The following is a 15,229-nucleotide window of genomic DNA, read 5'->3' as shown; positions in this document are numbered from 1 at the left end:
GGCAGGGGAGGGGCTTGCTTTATCCAACAAGGCTAGAGAATCACAGTCCAGAGCCGCATGTCCAGGGCTTCAGGTCTGGTTGGTCCTGCTTCTACACTTGCCTGTGAGTGATCATGACCAATCCAATCTAAACATCTTCTATAGGGGACGAGTGGGTCACACGCATCCACATTCCTGCCCCCACTCCAGACCATTTGCTTCTCCATCAGCCACCCAGAGAAAAAGATGAAGTTTGCAAACCCACAGGATAGAGTTTGAAGACTGTCACCCCTTGAACCCAGTAGTGCTAGTGTTCTCTGGCTGGTGCTACCAAATCACTGTATCTTGAAAATGAAGGGTCAGAACCAGATGATAGTAAAAATGCCTATTTGTGTAACTCCACTATTTATCGGATGCTTGGGAGTTAAATACATGACCTCAGTTATTCCTCAAACATGTCACGAAATGCCCTGAAGTTGACAGTAGAGACCAATTACATAACGTACTGTTTACAAAGTGCATCCTCAGACATTATCTCATTTGGTATTTGCGATAGTTCTGTGAGTTATTATTAACGCAAGCAAGGAAACTGAGACCCGGGACCCTCCTTGTGACACGCTGTGTGTAAGGCTCTAGGAGTATCTATCTCAGAGGCCCCTCGCAGAGCTGGATGGATCCTGACTACTCCAGCCCCAGCGATGGTCTCTGAGGCCTCTCCCATCCAAAGAGAGCCTTAAAAAAAAAAAAAATCTGCATTCCTCTTAGAAGCTCTCTGGTGGCAAAGATAAGATTTCTCTGGCAATTTCCCTGCAACATTCAGCTTTCTAAGCAGAGTCAATAAGTAGTCTGATGAGTGATATTACTGATAGACCCAGGAAAGGGGTTGTGTTTTCCAAATTGGGGAAAATATCCTTGGCTACATGCTACTTGGCATTTCCCATCATCTTACTATTTAGAAGGGCACATTCTTCAAGGTCATTGACAAGAGAGGGTAAGCACTTTATTTATAATATCAGAATAGAGAAAAGCATCACAGCCAAGGTATTTGGAAGCTGAGAAGTTGAAGTCCACAGTGGGAACATAGTTCAGGCCACACAGGGAGCTAGCTGTGTGGAACTGGAAGCTCGGCAGGCAATGATGGACAGTAGCCTCTGGGCCAAGCATGGCCTGATGGTGGGGCAAAGGGTGTGCAGGCACCACGGAAGGGTCAGAGGGCAGAGGCTCAGCAGAAAGAGGGCTTGATAAATGTTTGCTGAACAAATGAAAGGCTCTGGTGCATCACACACTCCTAGGAATACTGTGTCTCCCTCAATTTTAGAGAGAATAACATCATCATTGGATGCCTGAGAAAGTTAATAGGAAACCACATAATGCATATGGAAATTTACTAAAATGCATCATTCCACATTAAGTGAACAAAGCTAGGAAGGGAACATGCACAATATGGTGCCAGTTATATAAGAAAGAAAGAGGGGCACCTGGGTAGCTCAGTTGGTTGAGTGTCTGACTCTTGATTTTGGCTCAGGTCTTGATCTCAGGGTCATGATATCGAGCCCTGAGTTGGGCTCCATGCTGGGTGTGGAGCCTGCTTGGGATTCTTTCTCTCCTTCTCCCTCTGCCCCTCTCTCCCTGCTTGTGCTCTCTCTCTAAAAAATAAATAAATAAATAAATAAATAAATAAATAAATAAATAAATAAATAAAATACTACCTTTTAAAAAAGAAAAGTATTTCTGACATTTTAAACAATTGGAAATTTGAACACATAGTTCAAATTTGATTAGATAGTTGATAGTAAAGAATCACTGTTACTTTTTAAAAGTGTAATGATAGTATTATAATCATGTTTAATAAAGGGATCCTTATTTTTTAGGTGATATCATGGAAATATTTACAGATAGAAGGACATGATGTTTGGAATCTACTTCCAAATTAACATGGGCTGGGGAGTGGCTAGAATAGAGGGGTCAGGAGTGGTCACTGCTGAAGCTGGTGATGGGTACGTGGGGGGTCACTATAGGATTCTATTTCTGTATATCTTTAAAATTCCCATAACAAACACCTATAAATGAATGAATGATTATTTAGCTACATTCCAAATAGTTTCCTATAGTCACTGAGGTTCAAGTGTACGTTCAACTACAGTAACAGTCAAGACTCTTTTGTCCTTGGGATGATTATGGTAAATAATAGTCACTTATGGCAAATATGTCGTAGGCTGCTCCCACTAGTGTGCATGTCATGCAAATCTCATTAGAAAATGAACTCCAAATTTAATTCCAAAATTAACAAGCAAAAATAACCAAAGATATTACTTTTGAAGGGCTCCCTTCCATTAATGTAGACACTTACTGCCAGTTGCACATACAAACAGGCTCTTTATTAAGGCAGGACCCCAATGATGCAAACTAACTCTTCATTTCAACTCAACTAATATTCCCAAAGTGCTCAGCACACAGGAAGGAGCTGCACATGACACAAATATGACTGGAAACCTCTGTCTGCTCCACAGAGCTTAGGGCTCCTCCTATATTGGGATTCTTCAAACTCAGGTGCTAGATGCTCCCCCACCCCTGGAGGAAAATATAGTCCTGACAGATCACCTCAGGGCTTTTATTCAATTCTTAGAGTTATGTTACTTTTATTCAATTATTATTTATTATACTGTTTCTTAAAATGTACAAACATAAAACTCGGCATAAACTTCTTTTAGCACTTTTACAACGATGGCGACCAAGACAAATGTACAAATAAATACAAATAATACTATTCAAACACTGAAAGTCAGATTAACTACATTAATATAATGAGGCTGATGTCATTTTTTAAAAACTTAAGTTTCTTTGTTTTTAGGTAATCTCTACACCCAATGTGGGGCTCAAACTCATGACTCTGAGATCAAGAGGTGCAAGCTCTTCTGACTGAGCCAGCCAGGCGCCCCTGATGCCATCTTTCAGACCTGAAATCCAGAGACAATGTCACCATGTTCCTGCCTCCTCCTGAGCAGGTCCTGTGGGTAAGCACTGGGCACAGTGTGACAGCTGCATTCTTGAGCCCCCTGCTCTCTGCTGAGAGTGCTGCTGCAGCCCTGCATGGACACAGTGCTCTGTGCTATCCCTTGGCTGCCCCAATGCTACTCACCTTCTCCATGCTAAGTCCTTCTATACTTTTCTCTATAGCAGCTTACCTGGATCCAACTCATGAGAAATTCACACACAAATGGGGAGCATCGGGGCCATGTGGCTGGACCCAGGTATAATGAGGTTATCCCAGTGATCCAGGGCAAGCTTTTAAAATATTTACAATTATTGTTTTTTTTAAGATTTTATTTATTTATTTGTGAGAGAGAGAGAGAGAGAGAGAGAGAGTGAGCACAAGCACTGGGGAGAGGCAGAGGAAGAGGGAAAAGCAGACTCCTGGCTGAGCAGGAAGCCTGATGTGAAACTTGAACCCAGGTTCCTGGGATCATGACCTGAGCCAAAGGCAGACACTTAACCGACTGAGCCACCCAAGCACCCTCCAATTATTGTTAATGCAAAACCAATATGTCTGAGTGTTCTTAATTTAAGGAGAACTCAAGGAATCTCTAGAAAATATCCTTGACTTGGGATAGAATGTCATGGTGCTACTGGAGCAGAGAAAAAGTGCCACAGGGACACAGATGAGAAGTCACAATCTATCTCAGAAACAATATAAGCCACCACCTGACATAGTAAATTGAGAATTTAATAAGCTTAAGCACATGCTTAAAAAGATTGATGTACAAATACACTGGAGGGTCTCGATTCCAGTGAGTGGCTAGGGTCCCAATCCAACCTCCCCTTCTCCTTGTCCTTTAGAACCACAATATGGTATTTTGGCATGAACAAATCAAGACATGGAGCATTGTCTCATATCACTCTAAGGTGTTACAACTGGGATCTATACTGTGTAGTCTATACCTCCCGAAAACACTGAGGACAATCTATACCAAACAATGCCACAACTAGGCCAGCTGGGCTGCATGAATGGCATGGTGTACCAGCAAGAGAACAGCAGCACTGCTTAAGGAAACTGAAAAAGTAGAAACCTCCTTGAACAGAATCCTCTTCTTCAGACACCCCCCTCCCATGCCCACCCCATGCTATGATCCCATTTCCACAGCTCAATCTTTTGATCAATCTAAATATGTTTTTTTTTTTCAAGGTTGTTCTTTATTCTGGGACACTGACTTTCCTACATTTTTGGTGTTAAAATATCTTTTCTCAATAGATGGCAACAACAGAGGCACCTGGCTGGCTCAGTCGGTAGTGCATGTGACTCTTGATCTCGAGGTTGTGAGTTCGAGCCCTAGCACAGAGATTACTTAAAAAGAAATGAACAAGAGGGGCACCCTGGTGGCTCAGTTAAGCATCTGCCTTGGGCTCAGGTCACAATCCCTGGGTCCTGGGATCAAGTCCCATAGTGGGCTCCTTGCTCAGTGGAGAGTCTGCTTCTTCCTCTCCCTCTGTCCTGTGCTTGTTCTGTCTCTCTAGTGCTCTCTCTCTCTCAAATAAATAAAATATTTTAAAAAACCAAAAAACAATAACAAAAAACCAAACAAGGGGTGCTTGGCTGGCTGAGTCAATTAAGCATCCAACTGTTGATTCAGGTTGGTTCGTGATCTCAAGGTTGTGAGACTGAACCCTGCGTTGGGCTCTGCACTCAGTGTGGGGTCTGCTTGTCCCTCTCCCTCTGCTCCTCCTCATTCTCTCTCTTTTCAAATAAATAAATAAAATCTTAAAAAAATAAACAAACAGGGCGCCTGGGTGATGCAGTCAATTAAACATCTGCTTTGGCTCAGGTCATAATTCCAGGGTCCTGGGATCAAGTCCCACATCAGGCTCTCTACTCATTGGGAAGTCTGCTTCTCCCTCTCCCTCTGCCTGCCACTCCCTCTGCTTGTTCTCTGTCAGGGAAATAAATAAAATCTTTAAAAAATATAAACAAATAAATAAAAAGATGGCAACACAGGAGATGACAAGGGTTTTTTATTTCCTTCTCTAAAAAGATGAAAATTTGGCAATCCCATGTTGGACTTCCTCCTTTGTTTTTTTTATGCTCTGACACGACCAAGGGAACGGTATACAAACACATGTTTGGACTGATTGTGCACAAATGGGGCAATTTTCAAAGCTTCTTCTTCTTTTGCCCCCAGGATACTGGATAAAACATAGCTGATAAGACTACCTCCCTCTCCTATCACATACATACCACATGGTACAACTCAGTGATAATGTGGACGCCCAGCACTGAGCAAAGACCAGAAAGTAATGACTCCAGATTAGACTGGCTAACACCTTGGCAGTTCAATTTCAAAGTGACACTAAATTAGACTCAGAGCTAAATGAAAGCATGATGCAGAGTAAGGCACATTGGAAGAAAAGAGAGAAACCGAACAACAGGCAAGATCTGGGAGCCACAGAAGACCACAAGACCATGTTTAATTCAATGCATAGAAAACATAAGCACAGCCATAGAAAATTCTTTTTAAAAAAATTTTCATTTATTTATTTATTTATTCATAAGAGACACAGATAGAGAGGTAGAGACCCAGGCAGAAGAAGAAGCAGGCTCCATGCAGGAAGCCCAATGTGGGACTTGATCCCAGGACTCGAGGATCATGCCCTGAGCCAAAGGCAGATGCTCAACCACTGAGCCACCCAGGCATCCTGCCATAGAAAATTCTAATGTGAGGAACCCCGAAACTCTCAGAGCTACTGTCAGAAAGCCTGGCCATACCATGTCAGGTTCAGACCTTGGAGATGGCAAAGTGACGTAGAGAATTCGGAAAATGCTCATAAGTATGACCAAAATTATATTCCCAAGTGTTGGTTTAGGAAAGGGACAGGTGGGAGAGCTGGTTTTTCCTGGGCTGAGAGAGAAGAGGCGGGGCCCTTAACAAAGCTATCCAAACAGGAAGCCGGGCAGTGAAGTGCAGGACTCCTTCCTGATGCTCTGGGGTGAGGACAAACAGGACCAGTGCCGTGGTACAGGAGCCAGGATTAGATGTGACAGAGGCACTGACACATGTATCAAGAAGGCCGGGAGACTTCTCTGGAGACCAGAGAAAATATGGCCAGCTTTCCCTGGCAATTCCAGCACATTCTGCCCAGAGGGCAAGGTGGAAGGCCCCAGGTCCACTGCTCCTCATTTCCCAATGATCCTATTCTCCCTTCATAGGATGACCTTTTAAGAGAAGTGCTCTACGTCACCTGGTCTCTTCTTAGGCTTAGAGTGACAGTATGTAGAAAAGAAACATAGTTGGCCCTAAACATCCAAAAAATGCTTTAGGATCTCCATGTAAGGCTGCTGCCTAACTAAGACTGGTTCTTAGCATTCTTAGAAATGGAAAAGAGACATTTAAAATAGACCACCCTCATAGAAAAATGACACAGAAGCTCTCTTTCCATACTGCCAAGAAATATTAAGTGGGGGAAAAAAGCAAGGTTGCAAATGGTGTGTACAGTATGGTACCGTTTGGGTGAAAGGGAAGGGGATATTCTTGGTGAATTTGCTAATGTCATTCATCTGGCATGTAATATCCTGGCTGTGCACAGAACACTTCTGGAGGATGAAGAAACCAGTAACGCTGGTTGCCTCGTAAGGAACAAAACTAGGTAGCAGGAGTCAGGGGCAGACGGAGATGTATTTACTGTCTCACGTTTTGTGCCTTTCGAACATTTTCTTTCATCACATAAATGCATTGCCCAGTTTTAAATTTTGAATTAAAAGCGTTAAAAGTGTTGTCAATGTAAAGTAAAAACAAAACAGGCCTTATGCAGCAAAGGGAACACTTTGGTTGTTCCTCTGGACAGCTGTTTGCCTGGCACACAACCAGATGCTCAGTTTGTTGAACTTAATGAACCTCTACTTAAAGGCAACAAAAGAGGATCAGAAACAGGGCAAACCCACATGTTCTGGTTCTCTCGTAAGCTCTTTACCTGGCTGCTACTTCACTATGACAAGAGATCGGTAAAGGGGGCCTTGCAATGGGGTCTGGTGCCCAGGCTTCACAGGTAATGATAGATCTGATCGTCTGTCCACATCAGCCATTTTATAAAAAGAAGACATTTAATCCAAAAAACATGATGCCCTGGAACCAAGACAACAAAAATAAATATGCAGATATGAAAAATGATCCTTCAGGAAGATGATGTCAGCATGTACACAGTATTAACACAAAAATAGAAGGACAGGGGGTTACCAATGTCCATGCATGGCCAAAGAAATTGGAACATAAAAAGCTGCTATGTGGGCAACCCAGGTGGCTCAGAGGTTTAGCACCGCCTTCAGTCCAGGTCATGATCCTGGAGACCTGGGATCGAGTCCCATGTCAGGCTTCCTGCATGAAGCCTGCTTCTCCCTCTCTCTGCCTGTGTCTCTGCCCTCTCTCTCTCTCTGTGTCTCTCATGAATAAATAAATAAATAAATAAAATCTTTTTTTTTTTTTTTTAAAGCTGCTATATAAAATTCTCAAGCCAGGGGCACTTGGGTGGCTCAGTGATTGAGTGTCTGCCTTTGGCTCAGATCATGATCCTAGGGTCCTGAGATCCAGTCCCGTATCAGGGTCCCCGCAGGGAGCCTGCTTCTCCCTCTGCCTGTGTCTCTGCCTCTCTCTCTCTGTCTCTCATAAATGAATACATAAAATCTTTAAAAATTAAAAAAATAAAATTCTCCAGCCAGATCACATTAAGAGGCATTTGAATTTCCAGGGCTCCATTCCTGGGGACAATTCACCCCAAAATGGAACAGGAAGGCTTTGATACCTCATGCTCCAGTCATCTCCACTCTCAGATTGGTCAAGGAGTACTCAAAACCCACACTGTAATAAGCACCAGAATACTATTAACAGAAGATCATAGCAGAAATTCTGCCACACGAAATTCTCTTACTTTGGAAGTCTCCCTGCTAGGGTTTTTCAAAGAACCAGGATTTAGGCAAAAAAAAAAAAGACAGACTCCACCCCATCTTTCATAGGATCAAAGAAATTATCTTGCATTCTGGGCAGAGGGGAACCACTATAGTCTTGGCAGGCTCTGACGGGGATTAGCAGGAAAAAGGTGACCAGCGGGACAATTAAAGAATAACAGCAAACGAGACTCCTTTCGCCGAGATGTTATAGAAAAGAAAGCAAGGTAGGGGCCCGTATGAACACACAAAGAAACTAAAACAATTATTCTAAGATGGCTGAACTCTATCGAACGTCCGAGACAAAAACCCAAAACTCAAAATTCAACTCTTAAGAAGGTGCCAGTCAATAATGGTTCGTTCTAGAAAACTCATAAAAACAGAGAAGGGAAAACCAAAGGTGACTGGCTTCCTGCCAGAAATAAAGGTAACAGGTATCTTCCAATTAAAAGAGAACTGGCCGGCAAGCTGAGAGAAGATATTTATCAAAACCATGAAGACAATAAAAGAAATGAAGCTGAAAGGAAAAAAAGAAAGGGAACTCTTCCAATTGCAAAGAGAGGAAAAGCTGTTCCATTGTACTTGCCATATCGTTTATTTCAAGCTCAAGAAGAGGAGAAAAACCGGTGAAGAAGCTACATTACCAGCAGAAATCAGTCACACACTTGTGTTCCTGCCAGGCAAGGCAGGCGCTGCTGGTGCCCCTGCTCGAATGACTAAGTAACTTGCTTAAATGCATTTGACACACGATCCTTGAACTTCCGAAAAGCACTTAATACAGTAGCTCATGAAATCTTAATCTAAAAATGTTCATCCATTTATAATCAAGCTGCATCACACTGACAAATGGGCAGGAGGGCCAAAGATATTTGGGAAGATGCTGTGAAGACTGGTATTACCAGGGACTTTGTTTATCACTTCAAGGGATTTCTTTCCCCCTTTATAAAGAGAATAAAAGAGATCTGTCATCTAAAAGCAGGTGTAATTACAAGGACTAACAAAGAAAATGAATTACACAATTCAATAAAAGAAAAAAATGTTTTAAATGCAGTGTGACTTAGAAAACTCCACAGATGTTTATGCGACAGTGAAATATGGAATATGTTTAAATGAACTGGGGGCAGGAGGCAGGGGAAAAAAATTAGCTCCTGATAGAAAAAGACTGCATGGTAGATATGGGGGAGAGGGGGAGCATAATAAGGCAACAGAACATTGTATTTGGCAAATCGGTAGTGGTTACTGTGCGCCAGGCACTGTTCTAAATGCTTCAGCTATAGGAAGTCCTGTAATCTTCAAAACAACCTTCCAATCTAAGTACCATCATTATGCCTGTTTGATAGGTGAGAAAACAGAGGCATGGAGAGGTTAGCTAACTTGCCCAAGGTTACAGCTTATCAGAAGTAGGGCTAGGACTCTAATCCAGGCACTCACACCAAAATCTGTCTGCTTCAGCTCTCTGGACTCCCTTAGAATTTAAATACTGAGAGTACAAGTAAAATACAAGTCATGCACTGGCTAAATCCAGGGTCGAGAGATCATCCCTTAGTCATAGCTCTGTGATGACCAGTGAGCCCTGTGACCACTGTGGGCCTTAGTTTCCTCACCTGTCCTTTGAAAAGACGAATTAGACAGAGCGCTAACTAAGGGATCATCAGCTCTAAAACGCCCCCCAGTCCATGCTGACCACCCACAGTCTATGACCTGGTCTGCTTTCTGACGGGTTACTCAAAGATTAGTTTATCCTGAAACAGGCAGCAAGTTATGTTAAGGTTCTTTCTCTGCCTCCTGACCTTCAGAAGATTACTATGTCCTCTCCATTCAAGGCAAATGACAGTAATGAAAGAGGTACTGTATGGTTTCTCTTTTGGACTCGACTTAACGCGGTTTGTAAGGAAATGGCCCTCAAAAAGCTCTGGGCGCAGACCACATTAACTGTGCCAAACCTACAGTCTCTCCCAGGCCCCTCTCATGAGCCTGTTCTTGGAACCTGCCCTTGGATCTGGTTACTGGAATGCAGGTGAAACGGACACACTGGAGGGGGAAAAACAACCAAAAGAGAGGAATTGCAGGGATTAAGAAATGCGGCCCAGGGTGGTTCTAATTACAGAGTTTCACGATGGCTAAATAAACCTTATCTTCTTGGTATACTCCATTCTCTTTGCTGACACCCACTCTTGAGAGTTGAAACTACAGAATTCATTATGGTGAATTCAACACCCAGTTCGGACCTAACAGACCCCCCTGAAATAGCCTTGTCAAGCTAGGCATTAAAGGATACGCAGAGTGCATCTGTGAGTGGAGAAGGGCCTTACAGGTGGGTCATGCAGCCCTCCTTTGAGAGTCTTTTCTAAGCATCCCTGACAGGTGGCTGTCATCTGGTCTGTGCCTGGACACTTCCAAGGTCGAGGCACTGGCTGCCTCCCGGACAGCCGCTTGCACTGCTGGACAGCTCTCTGTGGGTAAGGTTCACGAAGCGCCTAGAACAGTGCTTGGCTTGGGGCCAAGGTCAATAAGCGCGCCTCCAACTAGGTCAAAAGCTGCCTCCTTACAACTTGAATCCATCGGTCCTTGGTGCCCCCCTGGAGCCCTGAAACGCAGAGGCCTCCCGGACACCCAGAGCTGTGATCAAGCCCCTCAGCCCTCTCGTTCCAGGAGCGGATCCCGGACCTCCATCACCAGGCCTGGGTCGGCAGACCCCCTCCCCACACCCTAGAGGTCCCGGGTATGAGCACCGATGGAGGGATGGCCGGCATGGAGGCCTCGGTCGGGGATGTCCCCATCCTCGGTACCCGGGGCAGGAGCGGACAAAGGGCTTTCAGAAAGGCGTATCCCACCTGCCGCGGTCCAGGCTGCCTCCCTCCCCGAAGCCGGGCGAGCCTGCCCTCGGGACCCCCGCGGCGCCAGGTGACAGGCCCCGGAGGACCAGAGGCGCAGGCAGCGGCGCGATGGGCCGAGCCACGACGGGGACCTCGGGGCTCAGAGGTCTGGCCCGACGGATACCGGGCGCTATCCCGGCTTAGCAGAGGTCGCTCGGCCGTGGCTTTACCTGCGCGTGGTTGACTACCGCGGCCCAGCTTGCCCCCAGCCCGGTTCCTGCAGCTCCGCGGCTGCCGGCGGCACTCATGGAAATGCAGCCGGAACCCCTGGCCAGTGCAGCTCCCGCCGCTACCGGCCCCGCCCAAGCAACTGCCGCCACGCCCCTGACGACAGCTCCTGCCACGCCCCCGATACGGAACTCGTCCGCTCATTGGGCAGCCCAGCTGCTGCTCTACGAGCCCCGCGAGCTCCCTGCGCCCGGCGGGCAGCCCATTGGTTGGCGGAGCTGCTCCTCAGGGCGGAGGCGGAACCTTCGGCGAAGAGCTCTTCCACCGTTGGTTACCTTTGACGTCTTTAGTCCGTGGGCTGAGACGCTATTGGATAAGGCCGGAGGGGGCGGGGAAAAGGGAGGCGGGGTAAAGGATCGTGCTTGATGTTGATGGGGGCGGGTGCGGACAGGGAGGCAATTGTGACTGCGAGCTTGTTTTGGGGGCTGGGTAAGGTCAGGTGTCCTGTGAGGTGGAGAGGAGGGAGGCCGACTAGCCTCAGCTCAGCTGCAGAGTCTGCTGGCTCCAGGCCGACCCACTTACTCACCTGTAGCCCAGGATACAGCCGACGACACGGGTCGTGACCGGGGGAGAGGAGCGAGGGGAGTGAGTCACTGAGCAGCAAAAAGAGGAAAGGATGTGGAGGCAGTAGCCCCTGGCTCTTTCCAGCCCGGTTAGGGCGAAGGGAAAGTCCCGGGCAGTGTGGACCTGCTCCTGTCCCACTTCCCTGGAAGCACTCAAGATGACCCAAGCCCAGGGGAGGCAGCCTGTAGGAAAGTAGCCCTTAGAGTCAGACCTGCTGTTGACTCACACTGGTTACATGGTCCTGAGCAAGTCGCTTAACCTTTCTGCATGCACCTTGATTTCTTTGACTCCTGAGAGTAACAACAATAGTTGACGAGATTAAATAAACCTGGTAAACACTACCAGTGCCTGGCACTCAGCAGGCTTTTAATCAAGACTGGTTCCCCACCCACTCCCCTCCATGGGTCCATGGAACTAGGCCCAGTTCCAAAATTCTTTGAGACTGAAACTACTTTTGCAGTGGCATGTGCTTTACCAAGAATAGAATACTTGACTGACTTGAAATGCAACCCCTTTAAGGGTAGACAGGGCCACCCTACCAGGGCACCGTAGGGCTGGAAGAGAGAGAGAGCAGGGGTTGAGATGGGAGGAGCATTCAGTGAGAGAAGGGAAGTGGTATTTCTAGCAATGTTAATTTTTTTCCAGTACATTTCAGGATTATGACAAGGAAAAATGGAGCTTTCCTCATCCTGTTCAGCCTTCCAAGTGTCCAATGGCTCAAGTTTCATGGAGCATGACCAAACAACCCTTTGAAGGCTGATCAGCACTGAACTAGAAACCACTGCATAACATTTTCCAGGGACTCCTGAAACCCAGTCCCCATTCTGAAGGCACGGAAGTCCTAGTGTGCAAACAGAAATAGCCTCTTTGGCCTGAATTTAGCCCCAGACCCTTTGGGTCTACCTTTGAGAGAAACTTCACCCAAGATATTCCAGGTGGAGGAGAATCCTTTGCCAATGGTGTATTTTTCAGTCAGTTGCCATGTTACCTTAAAAAAAAAATTGCACCTCAGCTATTTGTTCCTCTATATTATTTTCCAGCTTGAAAAAGAAAAACCCAGGCTTCAGTAGGACCCCCGAGATTCTGACTCTCGTGTTAACACAGTTTGGGCCACCAGTAAAGAGCTAGCTTGCTTTCTTCCTTTCTTTCTGTATTTCTTTCTTTTACTTTTAAAAGAGACACAGAGAGACAGAGAGGCATTTATTTATTCATGAGAGACACAGAGAGGCAGAGACCTAGGCAGAGGGGGAGCCTGATGCAGCACTTGATCCCAAGACCCTGGGATCACAACCTGAGCCAAAGGCAGATGCTCAACCACTGAGCCACCCAGATGCTCAAAAAAGAGCTTTAGATCTGTTGCCAGTTGTGTGTGTGTGTGTGTGTGTGTGTGTGTGTGTGTGTGTATGCACGCATCTGGGTGCATGCACATGCGTGAAGGCACACTTTTTTCTGCTCCAGTTTTCCAATTCTTATGTCTTTAAATAGTGCTGCTTGATGGCCATACAATGTCTGCACAGGTGCTGAGGAAACTGGCCTGGCCCCATACAGGTCCACTCCTGCTTGTGTTTGATAAAGGAAACTGAGATGTTATGTTAGGTCCGGCGCAGCATTAAAGTGGCTCCTGAGATCTGGGAAGATTACTCCACTTGATTCAGAGCCACAGAAAGCAGCTGTTAGGAGTAGACTGCTCTACTGGATGGATTTTTTCTCTTCCAAGTCAGGGGCATAGCTTTAGCCAAGAGTTCCAGAAAGGGACATTCATCCCATTCAGGAATTCTAAAACAAAATTGCATCACAAAGGCTCAAAAAGATGCACAGAGGGGAGCCTGGATGGCTCAATTATGTTTCAGACTCATGATTTCCATTCATGTAGTGATCTCAGGGTCATGAGGTCGGGCTCTGTGCTGGGTGTGGAGCCTGCTTAAGATTTTCTCTCTTGCTCACCCTATGTGCACCCACCCCCCAAAAGATGCACAGAACGAGCCCACTTAGAGTCTTTCTCTAAAGTGATCATTTTTAAGTCCCTCAGAAGTGGTAATCACAGAATTCAGGATTTGTTTTCATATACACTTTATTTTTAAAATAATTTTAGATTCAGAGTGCCTGGCTAGCTCAGTCAGAAAAGCATGTAACTTTGATCTTGGTGTTGTGAGTTTGAGCCCCACACTGAGTGTAGAGATTATTTAAGTAAATAAAATAAAATAAATAGTTTTAGACTCATAGCAAAATTGGGCAGAAAGTATAGATAGTTCCCATTTATCTGTCCCCTCAGCAAAAGTAGTATGATTTTTTTTAAAGATTTTATTTAACAGTGAGAGAGCACATGGGTGGAAAAAGGGACAGAGAGAGAAAAAGAGAATCTCAAGCAGACTGCACTGAGCACAGAGCCCAAAGTGGGGCCCAATCTCACAACCTTGAGATCATGACCTGAGCTGAAATCAACAGTTGGACACTGAACCAAGCCACCCAGGCACCCAGGATTATTATTTTTTTAGCATTTATTTATTTATTTATTTGAGAGGCAGAGCATGAGTGTGTGTGTGGCAGCAAGGGGAGAGGGAGAGAGAGAATCTCAAGCATACTCCCCTTGAGTGTGGGGCTGTTGTGGGGGCTTGATCCCACAACCCCAAGATCATGACCTGAACTGAAACAAAAAATCAGATGCTCAACTGACTGAGCTGCCCAGGTGCCCCACAGGCAGGATTACTCTTATTAGCAATATCTACAGCTTGTGAAATTTTTCCTTTAGAATATCCTTACCAAAAGAGGAAGGTTCCCAGGACTGAATTAAGGTTTTTGAGACTAGACCTCATCACCATAGTCTATGAGAGGGAAATGGGAATGGATTTGGCTAACAAAACAGTGCTAAAAACTGCACCCTGGGTGTTCATGAAATATCTCAGAAGGTCTAAGACCCTTAGATCTCAGGAGCCAAAGTTTGCTGCTTTCTTTTTACACCCAATGCTGCCTATGTAAAGTCTAGGAAAGGAGGTCAGAGTTCTCTATGGTCAGGCTTCCTGGCTACCTTCTCATTGTTAATGCAGATGAAGTTTGTTTAGAAGTTCTAAGCCCCAGTATGCAATAGTTGCATCAAGACAAACTATGATGAAATTCAAGGGTTTGGCTTGTTTTGTTATTGGAAAAATCTTCCCACTGGCTGTTTAAAGTAGTGATGAATATAGTAAGTTTATGTTTTAGGCTGCTTTCTTAAACCTTCGTGTGAAGTTGTCTATAAAAAATGCATAGGGTGGGGGCACATGGGTGGCTCAGGCAGTTAAGCATCTGTCTTCAGCTCAGGTCATGATCCCAGGGTCCTGGGATCAAGCTCCACATTGGACTCCTTGCAGGTGGGGAACCTGCTTCTCCCTTTCCCCCTTCTTATGCTCTCTCTCACTATCTCTCTCAAATAAATTTAACAAATCTTTTAAAAATGCTTAGGGTGGTTTTATGCCCAGGAGAGTCTGGGTTTATGCCTATTGCTGTGGAGAATTTTTAATAGTGCCCCTCTTTCATCTCAAATAGTCTCAGTTTGGATGATAAACAATACAGTAATATTTACACTTACATAAACAGGACCCAGCACTGAAAATGCTCATAAAGTGCACTCACAGACACACAGGTGAAAAGTGGTTTCAGCCTTATAATCAGATACAGA

At 45.3% G+C, this 15,229-nt stretch overlaps 1 protein-coding gene across 2 annotated transcripts in view; it reads right to left on the bottom strand.

Annotated features, from left to right (window-relative positions):
- The window catches only part of ABHD2 (abhydrolase domain containing 2, acylglycerol lipase), a 102,049-nt gene extending 90,897 nt beyond the window's left edge, over nucleotides 1–11,152 (bottom strand). The window contains exon 1 of one of the 2 annotated variants that reach the window (XM_026001104.2): nucleotides 10,953–11,152. The gene's annotated coding sequence lies outside the window, so the exon portion shown is untranslated. The remainder of the gene's footprint in view (nucleotides 1–10,952) is intronic. The other variant, XM_026001094.2, reaches the window with a different exon arrangement.
- Nucleotides 11,153–15,229: the final 4,077 nt, after the last annotated feature.

This window comes from Vulpes vulpes, chromosome 14 (assembly GCF_048418805.1).
Source record: "Vulpes vulpes isolate BD-2025 chromosome 14, VulVul3, whole genome shotgun sequence".
In the NCBI taxonomy this organism is placed as follows: domain Eukaryota; kingdom Metazoa; phylum Chordata; class Mammalia; order Carnivora; family Canidae; genus Vulpes; species Vulpes vulpes.
This window is presented reverse-complemented; position numbering and strand designations above follow the sequence as displayed.